Source organism: Coregonus clupeaformis, chromosome 12 (genome assembly GCF_020615455.1).
Source record: "Coregonus clupeaformis isolate EN_2021a chromosome 12, ASM2061545v1, whole genome shotgun sequence".
Taxonomy (NCBI): Eukaryota; Metazoa; Chordata; class Actinopteri; order Salmoniformes; family Salmonidae; genus Coregonus; species Coregonus clupeaformis.
In genome coordinates this window covers 51,633,390-51,646,462 of record NC_059203.1, presented here as the reverse complement: position 1 = coordinate 51,646,462, position 13,073 = coordinate 51,633,390, and the positions used below count along the sequence as shown (strand labels likewise).

At 40.6% G+C, this 13,073-nt stretch overlaps 1 protein-coding gene across 1 annotated transcript in view; it reads right to left on the bottom strand.

The window, feature by feature from the left end:
• The window catches only part of LOC121578386 (guanine nucleotide-binding protein G(i) subunit alpha-2), a 201,988-nt gene that overhangs the window by 157,054 nt on the left and 31,861 nt on the right, over nt 1-13,073 (bottom strand). The gene's annotated exons all lie outside the window — the stretch shown is intronic.

Genomic DNA, 13,073 nt, shown 5'->3' with positions numbered 1-13,073 from the left:
GCAGACATTTTCCGGCTGGCACACACATTGCCTTCATTGTTGTTTTCCTTACGAATAATAACTTTGAACATGTGTGCGTTCCTATCAAAGTAAGTGTCTTATTACTACACTATCATTATAGTTTCTGTATATTATGTTGTTGTTTCTACTGTAGCACACCGTATGTATGTATGGAGCATAATGTATTTACTGTTTTATTCACGTTTTCAAATACTGGTGACAAATCATGCATTCCGATTCTTGCATAGACTGTAATGGACACTTATGATGTGTGTAAAATATTTTTGGGAAGGTTGTACTGATTATGATGCTAAGCTAAATGCCAGCTATGTGTGGCACCATGTTTGTTGACATCATACAATGCATTCTGGTTGTCACGTAAACGTCTGTCAGACCAAAGATGTTATAACAAAATGAGGTGAAGGGATAGTTCACTCCACTGACTTAGATTGTAACTATCATTACTCAGGGTTGTCAGCTCAGACCCCCCTTTCCAGGGGGTTTATTTTTATTTAGCTTATAAACTTCTGTGTTTTCCTCCCATTTATTGATAATCCCCCATCATGGTAATATCTCCTGCATCATATCCCCCCACGATACCTTTCCCCATTTCTACCCCCCCAAGATTTTCTAATACTTATTTCAAATGCATGGGTTAAATCCATGGGAGTTTATTTGAGTCAGTGTGTTTGAGTATTTTCAAATAGTTTCCAAGTGTATTTTCAAACATTACAATATTCAACTACTTGTCTTTTCAAATAAAAATCTATTCAAAAATACATCTAAATACTTAATTCCAAATGTATTTGAAAGTAATTGAAATACCCTAAATAGTAGTCACAGAGACCTTGCTAGAGACCTAGGGGCTAACCTGTCACAAATTAAATCCCCCACAAATGAAATGAACCCCCACACAAACCCCCCTAAAATGGTTTCACCCAAATTTGGCAACCCTGTTTAGCTTCCGTGCTACGCTAAGGCTAAGCAGTAGGTTTGTATTTGGGGCGATGATCTGTGAGGTGATAACATTTTTATTTGCTTTGTGATTTATCAAAAACTGTAAAATATTTGTCATCATGTGCTCCGGTTCTTGTATACACTGTAAAAGTACATCAAATATTTGTAATATGCTGAAAAGTGGCCAAACTAAGTTTGCGTTTTATAGTGAATGGCATTCTGGGATTAGGGAGTTTTCGCTTATCAAACATAAACAAACATGGCTGCCATCATAAAGAATTTAGCTGCTGTTAGCTTAGCTGACACACATCTCTTTTCTAAACAATATTACATTTCTCCCTTGTGCTCACCAGAGATGTGGTACATTGTAAACAAGTCTAGCTGTTAATTTGCTAACTTGTGTTTTTTGTCAGCGCAACCTGTTATTAAGACTGGTTTATGGAATGAGTTTGGCTGTGGATGTGATGCTTGGATGATGAAGTTTGCATTTATCTTTTACAATAAAAGGTGACATTGAGGAATAAAGTTGTGAAGTAGAAAACATTGTTTAGATGCTTTTCAGACAACAATGCTGTTTAGACACGTTTGTTGTATCATTCGTTCTGTTGCTACTGTTCCAATCACATATTTGCGACGGTATGCTGCAGGGACCACTCAACAATGATCACAAATATGTGATCGTATGGGTCATAGGGTTAAAAAAATCCCCCAAAATCTACCTGCAGTAGAGAATGCTGGGAAATATGATCATGATGGGTGTGGTTTTGATGGGAATGTTTTACTCTCCACTGAGTAAAACTGGCACAATCCCACTCAACTCTGGTTATTAGCACGGACACTGGGTTATTTTACACCACTGAGTGTTAATTTATCTTACGGAGTTAATTTAACTCCTGAATCAACACTAGAAAATGTTACACTGGCCAACACTGGCCAATTTTCTGTGAAGACTTGACATGGCTGGCTCACCACAGACTCAGTCACATTACCCTGAGTACCTTATTTCCCTTCTGTTGTCCCTCTATCTGAGTGTACTGTATACAGTATGTGGTCAACTATAAGGGTATTCTTGATTAAAGTGCATGCTTTTGAGCCTATTTTCTACAGTATTGAATGTGAGTGCATGTGTGTGTTTGTGTTCTTGTTGAGGTATCTGTGAGTGTGAGAGTGAAGTCTTCTCTCAGAGGAAATGATCGTGTCATCAAGCACCCAGACTTCTGTCTCTCAACTGTCAGTGACGTGTCAGGTTAGTGCTTGTGGCAGCCAGGTCTCAGGGTCTCCCACACAGACACTGAATATTTAATACTCAGCAACCAAACTAGTGGTTGGCCGAGGGATCAATGGAGTTAGAGGAAGATGTGTTGTGCGTGTTAGAGATTTGATTTCAGCATGTGGCATTTACTGTTCTGTCTTCACAGTGACTGTGTGACTAGTTTTGGGTTTTGATGTGCCACCACACAACGCTTTACTCTCGAGGTAATGTGTGTGTGTGCGCGTGGGTGTGTGTTTGCGCTTGTGCGTGGGTGCGAAAACCAACACAGCTATTTAAAAGTCTCAGACTTGTCCTTTCATGTCAGCAGAATTGGGCCAGACTGATTACTGATGCAAAAATATATATAATGACCAGAAAAAAAATGCACACCACAATCCTAAACAGTGGCGTACAGCAAGGTCTGAGCAAGCCTGAGGATTTTTTTGGAGGGGAAACAACTTCCTACAATTCTACACATTTTGCCATGGGCCAAAGAGAATGTTGCTGTTTTAAAGCTAATTTCCTGCAATGCTACACATATAACCATGGGGCAGAGAGAAAATGTGCAGTTCTATAGCTAATCTCATGCTTTTCTACACATTTTGCAAAGAGGCTGAGAGAATTTTGCATTTTTAAAGCTAATTTCCTGTCATTCTCATCGTGCTGGCTCCAACAGCTCTGGTGTGTGGCACGATCAACCAAGGTTCCCAGACAATGTTTTTTCTGTTTGGGAACACTGAGACCAGTTCTAGTCAGAAACTGATGTCAATAATAATTCTTAAACTCAACCTATTCAGAGAAAAAGCAACAAATCAATCAGTATAAATTGGTACTACGCTGAAAGTAGTTGCAGAATGTTCTTAAACAAGATGGCATCTTCCTCCTCCATTTCTCTGAACGTGTTGTTTTTTAGTAGCTCTCCGATCATGCCCAACCAGCCCAGTCAGTTCTTAGTCACTGTGGTTACTTACGTCTCTGGTCGGTCGATACAGCATCGCCTCAGCCAGCCTAGAGGGCTTAGGGCTCCAATTAATACCTCTGGGTGTAATTCTGACTATGTGGTTGGCAGAGCCGTCATGACTCAATTTACTCATACTGAGAAAAAGGAGCGGGCATTTTGTTCTCTCTGCTCGGTCGTATTGTACCCCTTCCTTCATGAAAAACTGGTCAGTGCACTGCATACACAGAACTCTATTCCACATCAAGTAACTCATGCAAGCAGTAAAATCAGATAAAAATACACCTTATGGAACAGCGGAGACTGTGAAGAGACACAAACAGGCACAGACACATGCATACACACATATGATAACATACACACTATACAGACATGTACACATGGATTTTGTGTTGTAGATATGTGGTAGTAGAGTAGTGGCCTGAGGGAACACACTTAAGTTTTGTGAAATCTGTTGTGAAATGTATTGTAATGTTTTTAAAATAGTATATCTGCCTTAATTTTGCTGAACCCCAGGGAGAGTAGCTGCTGCCTTGGCAGCATCAATGGGGATCCATAATAAATACAATACACTGTATCTAGTCGGGAAAGTCTGGCTATGCGCTCAGGACCGATTTCTGAGAACAATAACATGTCTACAACTTCATCTGCAATCTGTCAAGTTATCGTGAATAAAGCACTGTGCCCAAAATCACTTGCTAGCTAGCTAAGTTCCAACTCTGTGTTTGTCAATGAAAATAGCAAGTAGTAGATAGCAGGCACATTGAGCGGCCAGGCCACAATCAGCTTATCAAGTGACTGGTGAGTGGCGACGTGTGTGCTTCGGTGCCATTTAGTTTTTTACAACTTTCTCACTATCTATTACCAGAGTGTGTATCTGTCTGGCTGTATTTCATAGCGAATCTTGTTACAAAACAGGTCACGGGAGGACACAAGATGCTCGCGAATGGGTTTTGAATTTTTGAATATTGACAAGTGGCAGTTGGGATACGTGCTCTCTGATCATCTCAATTCTCATTTTGCCTAAAACAGTGTCGGACTCGAGTGATCACTATCAAACACATGTGACCACTACATAAAGGGCTTAGGGCCAAGTGTTCTTTCAACATAACATTGGCGACGTGTTGTCTTATGTAAACAAGTCCGGGGTGCTGCGTAATGGACGAGACTTGGCAAGACTGACTGTATGACCAAACGTATCCTATTTATACTTTCTAGTCAATTTCTGACACTAGAATAAATATTTCTGAATAATATCGATGCCACATAGATTATAACATGATTTCTGGATTACAGGCCTGTAATCTAGCTCTTTCATGTTGTGTTTCTGAGAGCCTACTGACTTCACAGAGGTTGTTATTCACATTTCACATACACCCAAATCCCTCTGGGTAAATAACATTGTTCGTATTTGCACTGGGACCATTAGTGTTTTAATTAATATGAAACAGATGAATGTTAATGATATGGGTTAGATGTATCATTGATTTAATACTTTAAGACCCAATAAAACCTGTCACCATGTACCAAAACAAATGGTTTACCTGAAAACACTTTAGGGGAGAGCTAGATGAATGCCCTTTGTTGTGTTTCTATGAAAGAGAGTAGAGCATTCGTTGATTTCAAAGAATAGATTAGTCACATTCAATTAATATTGCGCTATTAACCTGGAGGGACCGTCGGTGCTGAGAGTGAATTGTTTTTTTTTATCCACTCTGATGGCTTTACCTTTCTCTTCCTTTGTTCACAGAAAATGGACAACCTTGACCTCCATGTTATGACAACCTTCTCTTGAGAGCATGGGGTAATGGAACAGTGGAAAGTTTTACTTTAAACTCATTCATTCAAAGGTCTGGGTTCTCTCAGGCTATAATACAGTTTATTCTCCTGCATCCCAAGAGATACCAGAATAGGGACAAGGGATATTTATATTGCGAGCTGTACCGATTCTCCCAAAAAATAATTGGTGGAGTTAGAGTTATTGTAGCCAGGATCAGAGTAGAATTGTCTTAATTTGAGGCTTGGGAAAAACCCTGCTCTGGTATTTCCCACTGGTTCTGATTAGTCATAAGAACCTCAAGCCAAGGAAACATTACAAAGCCTGATTTCTATAATCTCTCTCTTACTGTTTCAGCTCATTCCTAACTCCCACTCCCCACGCTCCACGCACTAGTTCCCTTCCCACTCTGTCTTTTTCTGTAATTTCCTGAAGATGCCAAACAAAGGAAGTTATATTTTGATGAATTAAGTCTCTGTCTTTGGCTCTGCTAGTTCAGTGTGTGGCTGACACACCTGTCCCCTCACAGGGGCTCTCCGAGCGTAACTGTACTGTCACAAAAAGCAGCTCTGACAGCCAGGACTCCAGCTGCTGTCACTGAGCTTGATGTATGGCCACCACCTATGGTCGTGACACAATAACATTTTAAACAGCAGGCAATTCAGAAAACAGCTGGTGGAATACACAAGATAGAACAGTATAGCCCAGCCAGGCTCAATAGGCGGACCGCAGTCCGGATCCGGACCTCGAACGGGGTCAATGCGGTCTGTGGGTCCCGACTTTAATGATTTTTTTTTTTCTTTTTAAGGAACTCAGTCGGGCTTTCATTTTAATGCTGTCGAGTTGTAATAGTAGAATGCACAAGGTGCAATTTCAAAATGTTGTAGTGCATGGGCAGTTTTCCTCTTATGTCATTGACAGACCTTAGAGAGCTATTTATAACCTGTCAGAAATTTCCAGTTGATCAACTAGCTATCCCATGTGTGTTTTTAGAAGGAAAAAAATTCTATCCACATTGAAATTACTAAAACCAAATTGAAACTGTCTAGAAATTATAATAGACCTACATTTATAGTCTCTTCACTCTGTCCACCTCGCTGACAATCATCTAAATTAAATTCCAAAAGCGATGGATAGAGGACAATTTTTCGGGGGGGGACGGCGAGGAAATATAATAACATTTAAGTGGGGCCCTTCTCGGTGAAGACCGAATGCAGCCCGCGGGGAAAATGAGTTTGACACCCCTGAACTAGCCCATGTTAGCTAGGTAGGTTAGTTACACTAACCAGCTATCTAAATATTGTAGTTATGATGGCCAGACTATGTGCCCATATGGGTCCCCAAAGATGTTGTTGAATCACTCAGGTATCATATGAACACACATACTGTAAGACATGGCAAAATGTGTAGAATTGCAGGAAACAAGCTTTAAAACTACAAAATGTTCTCTCCGCCAAGAGGGGTTTAAACAGTTTGGGGTTGCATGGGTTGTGAGGTGGTGGTTTGTTACCTCGTCATAAAATGTATCCATCTGGACCCATGCCACCTAGGAAATTTGTGTGACCGGACCTTCTCAAATAGTATTTGAGTACCCCTGGTATAGGCTATAGGATAGTACAGTATATTATAGTCCATGGCCCAGGGGGGTCAGTCTAGCTCACAGTGATTTTCTTGAAGGTCTACTACAGTGTCTTCAGAATGTATTCTCACCCCTTGACTTTTCCATATTTTGTTGAGTTACAGCCTGAATTTAAAATGGATTAAATATAGATTTTTTTTCACTGGTCTACACCCAATACCCCATAATGTCAATGTCATAATGTTTTTCAAAATGTTTACAAATGAATTAAAAATGAAAAGCTCAAATGTCTTGAGTCAATAAGTATTCAACCCCTTTGTTATGGCAAGCCTTAATAAGTTCAGGAGTAAACGTTTGCTTAACAAGTCACATTATAAGTTGCATGGACTCACTCTGTGTACAATAATAGTGTTTAACAAGTTTTTTTTATGACTTACCTAATCTCTGTACCCCAGACATACAATTATCTGTAAGGTCAAGCAATGAATTTCAAACACAGATTCAACCACAAAGACCAGGGAGGTTTTCCAATGCCTCGCAAAGAAAGGCACCTATTAGTAGATGGGTAAAAAAAAAAGAAGCAGACATTGAATATCGCTTTGAGCATGGTGAAATTATAAATTACACTTTGGATGGTGTATCAAGTTTAATGGCTGTCATAGGAGAAAATTGAGGATGGATCAACAACATTGTAGTTACTCCACAATCCTAACCTAATTGACAGAGTGAAAAAAGGAAGCCTGTAAAGAATACAAATATTCCAAAACATGCATCCTGTTTGCAACAAGGCACTAAAGTAACGCTGCAAAAAATGTGGAAAAGCAATTACCTTTTTGTCCTGAACACAAAGTGTTATGTTTGGGGCATATCCAATACAACACATTACTGAGTACCACTCTCCATATTTTCAAGCAGAGTAGTGGCTGCATCATGTTATGGGTATGCTTGTAATCGTTAAGGACTGGGGAGTTTTTCAGATAAAAAAATTAATGGAATGGAGCTGAGCACAGGAAAAATCCTAGAGGAAAACATGGTTCAGTCTGCTTTCCACCAGACACTGGGAGATGAATTCACCTTTCAGCAGTACAATAACCTAAAACACAAGGCCAAATCATAACTAGCGTTGCTTACCAAGAAGACAGTGAATGTTCCTGAGTAGCTTAAATTTGAATTACACTACCAGCCAAAAGTCTGGACACACCTACTCATTCAAGGGTTTTTCTTTATTTTTACTATTTTTACAAAGTAGAATAATAGTGAAGACATCAAAGCTATGAATTAACACACATGGAATCATGTAGTAACCAAAAAAGTGTTAAACAAATCAAAATATATTTTATATTTGAGATTCTTCAAATAGCCACCCTTTGCCTTGATGACAGCTTTGCACACTCTTGGCATTCTCTCAACCAGCTTCATGAGGTAGTCACCTGGAATGCATTTCAATTAACAGGTGTGCCTTTAAAAGTTAATTTGTGGATTTTCTTTCCTTCTTAATGCGTTTGAGCCAATCTGTTGTGTTGTGACAAGGTAGGGGCGGTATACAGAAGATAGCCCTATTTGGTAAACGACCAAGTCCATATTATGGCAAGAACAGCTCAAATAAGCAAAGAGAAATGACAGTCCATCAGTACTTTAAGACATGAAGGTCAGTCAATACGGAAAATGTCAAGAACTTTGAACGTTTCTTCAAGTGCAGTCGCAAAAACCCTCAAGCGCTATGATGAAACTGGCTCTCATGAGGACCGCCACAGGAATGGAAGACCCAGAGTTACCTCTGCTGCAGAGGATAAGTTAATTAGTTACCAGCCTCAGAAAATGCAGCTCAAATAAATGGTTCACAGAGTTCAAGTCACAGACACATCTCAACATCAACTGTTCAGAGGGGACTGTGTGAATCAGGCCTTCATGGTCGAATTGCTGCAAAGAAACCACTACTAAAGGACACCAATATGAAGAAGAGACCTGCTTGGGCCAAGAAACATGAGCAATGGACATTAGACCTGTGGAAATGTGTCTTTTGGTCTGGTCCAAATTTGAGATTTTTGTAATCGCTGCCAAAGGTGCTTCTACAAAGTATTGAGATAGGGGTGTGAATACTTATGTAAATATATTTCTGTATTTATTTAATTTAATTTTTCACTTTGTCATTATGCGGTATTGTGTGTAGATGTGTGATAATATTTTTATATTTAATCCATTTTGAATTCAGGCTGTAACACAACAAAATGTGGAATAAGTCAATACTTTCTGAAGGCACTGTATGTCCCTAGAGTTGGAAAATGTGTGATAGCAGTGCAGCAATGGCAGCTGTGTTATCACTCTACTTCATCCCTGCATTCCATTCATTTTTCCCATTGGGATTTTACCATACACTCTCAGAAATAAAGGTTAGATTTGTTCCTAAAGGGTACAACCGCTTGTCACTGTGGTGGTAGCCTGTAAGGTCCTCCTTTGTACTGTTAGTTATAGGTACATAATTTTACCTCAGTTCATACCTCAGATAGTACCTTTCTCCACATGTAAAATAAATAAATTCATGCTTTTTGCCTTCATAGAGAACCACCACAGTGAAAAAGCCATTTGTTCATTGTAAGTGGCAAAAATGTACCTCTACCATAGACCACTTAAAATGGTACAATACTTCCACTGAAGGGTGGCCAAAAATAACTATCTGAAAGGCACTAAGCCACTAAGCCACGCCTCCAATATAACTTCCCAGTGTACCTTTTCGAGTGAATTGTAGTGCTACCAGCCATGACTGTATGTGTATTTGTGACAGAGACAAGGTTGTTGAATTGTTCATTTTCAGTCCTGTGGCATTCACCAAATTAGTTCTTAGGTGTATATTATTGTTAAAATTAAACTCTTTATGACAATACATATCTCATAAGGCCTTATTTTGATGACTAGTTTTACCCTAATACATTGTCCTGAATCTCATGGTTTACAAGCCACATCAGGCCTGCAAGTACACTTGGAAAATTCTGGTCATGTTTTCAGATTTTCAAAAAATCTTGGTTGAAGGATTTCCTGCTTATTCCCTCCCGTTTCCAGGAATCTTCCAACCAGGATTTCTGGAAAACCTGAGAAATGTGAGAAAGTTACTAGAGTTTTGCAACCCTACCTGCAAGTCACATTATTCTTCTGCACGCTACTCCTCTTACACCGTTTAAGCTAGAAACGCCATTCAAACTCTAAAACGTGTAGAACGGTCTGGCATAGTGCCCTTACATTTAACGTTCATTCATTCACTTTAAAGTGACTTTTTTCAACATTCTAAAGCTCCCCATTGTGACATCATGACTTCACCATTCATTGTAAACAATGTAACTTTTGACACAAATCAGCTACTTCGACCACTTTTTTTGTGTGAATGACATCTTGGTCTACTTTTTTTTGTGACTGCTGATCGGTTCATTTGTACATTATTTTTGTACTTATGTATTGTATATTGTTTTTTAGTGGTGTGGTTTTTATATAAGCCCTTGAGCTTCCAACCACACCTGCACACTGTTTAAAAAAATAAATATATATATATATATATAATTTGTTTTTAGCTGTATTGTTGTTTATCACTTATTTTCTTTGGTGCAAATAAATTAAACCTAAACCTACGTCCCTGCTATTCAAATCCGGAATCGGAACAGAAATATATTGTACAGATCCGATGATACAGCTGTTTTAGTAACCACATCAACAACTTTTCGTAAAAAGATTTTCAACAACTGCCGTTTTCACCACTTTCCAAACAAGTTCGAAAAATCTTGTAAGCATATTGAGAAACACCCAATGAGTAAACAGTGTGACTTTTTAAACAAATCAGCTACCTTGACCACTTTTCCCAACAACGCGTCTTAGACAAAAACTTAAAGGGTATGACACCTCTGATATTAAAATCTGAAATCAGAACAGCAATAACTACTACCAATCACTACACCCCACATACACACACACACACACAGACACACACACAGCATCAACACCTTCAACCTCCCTTCAACCATACATCCATTTATCTATCCATCCTATTTATTTATCTATCCAGTCAAAACTTAATTTTAACAGATTTATCGTTTGATTAAGAAATTAATCTATGGTTTAAGGGAGAAACGCTTACGATAAAATCATGTTTTTTCATTTTAAACTTTAACAATGCCTCCTTGTCTTCTGTACACTATTACAGTTTGCATATACTGTGGTATTCTAGTAGGAGAGTGTATAAAAGTGTAGTAGGCTAGTCTGACTGCATTATTTGTGATGAAATATGTGATCTAACTGCCTGACAATCCAATGTAATAAGGTTTAAAAAAACGTGTATAAATTGCTTTAAAAAGGAAACCCTTTGTTGGACTAGTAGTTCTGAAAGGTCATGAAATTACCTTTCAAATTATATATAATATAATTAACTTTGAAAGCACCACTTACAACCTTTCTAAAAAAGTAGCCCATATTGTGCCTTTGACATTAGAATGTTGGAAGCTTAGCCATATAATTCCATGTAGTGGGTCAGCTATGTTTTTGGATCATAACTTTGGTGATAGAAGCACCAAATTGAACACACAGCTATAACAGGGTCTTAAAAAGATTTGTAGATACAAGGCCATCAGGGTTCATGCATTAACACTACATAAGCCTTTTTCCAATATGGCCGCCAAACAACTCAAATTAGTGGATTCGGCTATTTCAGCCACACCCGTTGCTGACAGGTGTATAAAATCGAGCACACAGCCATGCAATCTTCATAGACAAACATTGGCAGTAAAATGGCCTTACTGAAGAGCTCAGTGGCTTTCAATGGGGCACCGTCATAGGATGCCGCCTTTCCAACAAATCAGTTCATCAAATTTCTGCCCTGCTAGAGCTGCCCCGGTCAACTGTAAGTGCTGTTATTGTGAAGTGGAAACATCTAGGAGCAACAATGGCTCAGCCGCGAAATGGTAGGCCACACAAGCTCAAAGAATGGGATCGCCGAGTGCTGAAGCACATAGCAGTCCATCTGCTCTTGTCCTTCTAGACCTGTCTGCTGCCTTTGATACAGTGAACCATCAGATCCTCCTCTCCACCCTCTCCGAGCTGGGCATCTCCGGCGCGGCTCACTCCTGGATTGCGTCCTACCTGACCGGTCGCTCCTACCAAGTGGCGTGGCGAGAAGCTGTCTCCGCACCACGTGCTCTCACCACTGGTGTCCCCCAGGGCTCAGTTCTAGGCCCTCTCCTTTTCTCCCTATACACCAAGTCACTTGGCTCTGTCATATCCTCACATGGCCTCTCCTATCATTGCTACGCTGACGATACACAACTAATCTTCTCCTTTCCCCCTTCTGATAACCAGGTGGCGAATCGCATCTCTGCATGTCTGGCCGACATATCAGTATGGATGACGGATCACCACCTCAAGCTGAACCCTGGCAAGACGGAGCTGCTCTTCCTCCCGGGGAAGGACTGCCCGTTCCATGATCTCGCCATCACGGTTGACAACTCCGTTGTGTCCTCCTCCCAGAGTGCGAAGAGCCTTGGCGTGACCCTGGACAACACCCTGTCGTTCTCCGCCAACATCAAGGCGGTGACCCGATCCTGCAGGTTCATGCTCTACAACATTCGGAGAGTACGACCCTGCCTTACACAGGAAGCGGCACAGGTCCTAATCCAGGCACTTGTCATCTCCCGTCTGGATTACTGCAACTCGCTGTTGGCTGGGCTCCCTGCCTGTGCCATTAAACCCCTACAACTCATCCAGAATGCCGCAGCCCGTCTGGTGTTCAACCTTCCCAAGTTCTCTCACGTCACCCCCTCCTCCGCACACTCCACTGGCTTCCAGTTGAAGCTCGCATCCGTTACAAGACCATGGTGCTTGCCTATGGAGCAGTGAGGGGAACGGCACCTCCGTACCTTCAGGCTCTGATCAGTCCCTACACCCAGGCGAGGGCATTGCGTTCATCCACCTCTGGCCTGCTGGCTCCCCTTCCTCTGCGGAAGCATAGTTCCCGCTCAGCCCAGTCAAAGCTGTTCGCTGCTCTGGCACCCCAATGGTGGAACAAGCTCCCTCACGACGCCAGGACAGCGGAGTCACTCACCACCTTCCGGAGACATTTGAAACCCCACCTCTTTAAGGAACACCTGGGATAGGATAAAGTAATCCTTCTACCCCCCTCCTCCTTATTAATGCCCATGATTTTGGAAAGAGATGTTCGACAAGCAGGTGTCTACATACTTTTGGTCATGTAGTGTATAACCTTTTCACAAGTGAGTTCCAAATATCTCTAACGGTTGCCCCAGCGTGAGTTTTCTTATGCGCGTGATGTCAGAATGCACTCAGTGTTCTATGTGATTGTTACACAACAGGACAGTTAACCCACGCTGCCCTCAAACTAAGGCACGCTGCCTGCTAATTATCTATAGGCTATGTTTCAAATAGTCAATTTCTAATTATTTTCTAAAGTTGTACTCTCTAACAACCGTTTGAATTGAGGTGTGTTCTGCCTCCTCATTAATTCAGATAGAAGTAGCCCATTTCACTGTTGCGGGCAATTTACGTTTGAACCATTACT